This window comes from Chenopodium album, chromosome 17, assembly GCF_948465745.1.
Source record: "Chenopodium album chromosome 17, dcCheAlbu1.1, whole genome shotgun sequence".
NCBI classification, from domain to species: Eukaryota; Viridiplantae; Streptophyta; class Magnoliopsida; order Caryophyllales; family Amaranthaceae; genus Chenopodium; species Chenopodium album.
Window position 1 is genome coordinate 47,005,598 of NC_137850.1, and position 3,735 is coordinate 47,009,332.

Here is a 3,735-nt window from a genome sequence, read left to right on the forward strand (position 1 = left end):
TCCCCACCGAAGCGGCCGGGTTGTTCACCAGCCGACTGAGAGGCATCCAACCAGTCAGATTTTTGTACTCTCTCGACATGCGGAGTCGAGAGGGAGCCGTTCGGATTTGCCAGGGCCGACTTACCCTTTTTGTCCGCTTTCACGGACTCCTCATGGATTGGCCCAGCGGCCAGATTCACGGACTTGGAGGCCCCGCTATCACCCAGCCGGGGTGGCTCTCCTTCAGACCGCTTTAAGGCAGTCTGCGGCCTTGTCTTGGCCGCCGATGCGGAAGAGGCCTTGCCAGGGACCGTCTTCCTTTGTTTGGACGACTTCCCGTCCTGAACAGCTGCAGACGGCTGCTTACGTTTGGATCTGGGAGTGGGAGTGGCCAGCTGAAGAGAGCAAGTAAAAATTAGAAAAAGTAAGAAATGCCCTATCGTCCGTGCAAAATCAGGAAGTAATCTCCTCCCAGCATACCAACACGGACGTAAAAGGATGTCCGCATGGAATAGGGAAGGAGTCACCTCCCAGCATACCAACTCGGACATAAAAGGATGTCCGCATAGAATAGGGAAGGAGTCAGCTCCCAGGGTAGCAACATGGACGGAAGCTCAGGAAGAGAAAATCTTTACCTCCTTAGTTTGCTCGTACATCTTCTTCCGAGCCTTGTATCTGACCAAGTCAAGTTCTGACATGTCCACCTCCCCTTTTTGCTCTGGGTAAAGCATGGCGTACGCTTCCGCTGAAAATAAGAAAAAAGACGAGTTAGAAATATTTTGGAAAGAAATTAGCATGCGTACTTGAAAGAAAATCGAGGCGTCCACCTTGGGGCAAATTTTTATACAGGCCGCAGGCCGACATGAGGATTGGGTCCCAAAGCCAGCCGGACAGGGGAACCCAGTTTTGAGGCACGGTCACCATCTTCCCGCCCCTCTTTACCTTCTTGACTCTGAAGTAGTCAAGTTGGTACTCTTGGCTTGGGTGGACGGGTGGCTTATATGGCTTATGCTCCCCTCGTCCAAGTTGAATCGGTTTGGCATTGAACCGATTCATCCGCAAGTTGAATTCAACATCTTTGGTTTTGATGCGGTAGAAACGGTTTTTCCAATCGCGCCACTTGGACACACGGTCGTAAACCACCATGTAGTCCTTGATGGTGCTCAGAATGAACCAGCCGTCCATATACTTCTCCAGCTTGGTCATGGAGTACATCTCGCAGAAAACCGCAAAGTCCGGCTTGAAGCCCTTGCGGATGCACGTCACCAAGTACCCAAAAATGTTCAACCAGCTGTTCGGCATCAGCTGGAAGAGGGCTATGTTATACTCATCCAGGACTGTGCGGACGAAGGGGTGAAGAGGAAAGCGGAGCCCGACATCCAGGGCGGCCCTATAGACGCAGAACGCCTTACGGCGCGCCCTCTCACTCTCCCAGGCGGCCACGACACGAGCCCTCCGTGGCGCGACAATCTCGAATCCCTCCCCAAGTTGGAGGAATGCCTTGTATTCTTCAAAATTGTCGTTTAGGTAGCCCAAGGCCGTGCTACCCACCATACAGGTGTACGGGTCTCTGAAGTTGTCAACATTGGCACCCTCGTCGGCCGCCGCATCACCGTCGGCCGCCTCACCTGTGGCTTCATTTTCACCTTCTTTTTTCTCCTGGTGAGGAGTAGCCCCAAATTCAGAAGACATCACCCTATCCAAGTGTGCTGCCTCGGCCGAGCTTCGGCTCTTAGAGCCATGGCCGCCTACAGTAAGAGGAAGGTCTTCCTGGATTAAGGGGCCCTTGCCCTTGTCTTTTGCAGCGGCCGCCCGATTTCCCGAAGGAGGGTCGCTGCGAGGGGCAGGTCGGACAGATCTCTGATAAAAATTCATGCTCTTGGTCTGTCCGACCTGCTATGTTGGAGATGGGGTTGAGAAGGTGTTGAGACGGACGGTTTAGTTGCGTCCGCCCGAGAAGGGGAAGGAGGTCTCTCGCAAGATAGCAACTCGGCCGGGTCTATGACCGAGTTGATACATTGGGGGAACTTAAGTTCCGGGGTTTGCCCGGACACCCCTGTAGATGAAGGAATGCCTTGTGTTCTTTGGCGCTCCTCCAAGGAAGAAGTCATTTCCATGGCCGAGCAATGGGTGCCAGTGGAAGTTGTGTTTGTGGTGGATCCGGTCTCTACACCCAGATATGGGTCGCAAGCTACCCTGGGGTCAACCAGACTGCCGTCTGGGTTTCTGGCCGCATTAGGGTCGTACGTACTCCTGACTCTGGCCATGTTCGACTGCAGGGACAGAGAGGAATAGGTGGAAGTGAGTTGGTACACACTAGAAATGGACCCACTCCATGGTGGAGACCACTCGTCCTCGTCCACTCTAGACTCCTCAGTCCCAGGCGAACGGCCGGCCTCATGAGGAGAAACAGACGAAGCCGAGTGTTGAGCCAGACTTAAAATAGAGAAAAAAATAATACAAGTAATAGAAAAAGAAAGAAAAACAGTCGGACTACCTCTGTACGTGTTGAAAACTTTGCAGGTTCAGAAAAGTCTTGGAGGTTGACCGGAAAACTCAAAAATGTGTCCGGAAACCTCAAATGCGCGGCGGAGCTCTTGAAGATTCAGGGGGCTGAGCACTCTCTCTCTAAAAGCTCTGACCTCTCTCTAAAAATCTCAAGATTGCAAAAGTGCCAAAATGAGGTCAAACCTCTTCTATTTATAGGCCGAATTTATGAGGGCAGGATGATAACTTCATGATTCCCGCCCAAAGGTTCGAACAGTTATATTTTGAATAAGTTAACCTAGAATTCAAAGTCACAAGAAAGTTCCGTCTGTTTGAGCGGAAAAAGAGGCAGACTGGTAACGGCGAGTCCCAGGCGGACGGGTAGCCAGCCCTACGCGGCCACACCATATAAGGACGGACATCTTTGTACGTCCTCTCAGCCACAAGCGTCCGGGTGAGTGACAGGCTAAAGTCGTATTACCTAATCAAAAGTAATTCCTAAAACCACTAACTAAAATAGATAGGGAAGTAGGGTCGAATCCACAGGGAAACACGTCTTTTTATTCCTAATTAATTAATTATAATCTAAATTATTAAGTAACCAAATTGTTGTTATTTAAAGGAATTATACTACGAAGAATAAAAGTAGGGAGAAATAAAAGTAGGAGGAAAACAATGAATAAAAGACCTAGGGCATAGGTTCACCAATAAATAATACTTCAGGGTAAAACATAATAATCAATCATCAATGCATTAATCAATCAGATCATAAAGGGCTTTCGCTACGTATTACAATCACAGAATTAATTTACCGGTATTAAATCTCATCTCTCGAATCTCGACCTAACCATTTATAAATTAAACTGCCTATTGAAACTAAACCCAAACATCAATTCTCATCTCTCGAATCTCGAATCAATATTGCTAAACTCATACAATTAAACCTGGCCAAATCTAATTGCATAGCATTAAAACAATCAATAGGAAATCAATTAAGCATTAATAATCAACAATCATAAAATTACCCTTCATATTATTTATTAGATCCCCATAAACCCTAGAAGGAAAACTACTCAGACATAATTAAGACTAAGCAAAACATAATAATTAAACAAGACATGAAAGAAAAATAGAATGAATAAAATACTGAGATTAATTAAGAGAGAAATCGTACCAAGACGGCGGAATTACAATAGAGTTGAGGAACAAGAAAGAAATAAAAGTCTAGAGAGAGAAAGTCTAAGTAGAGAGAGAAGGAATTAAAAACTA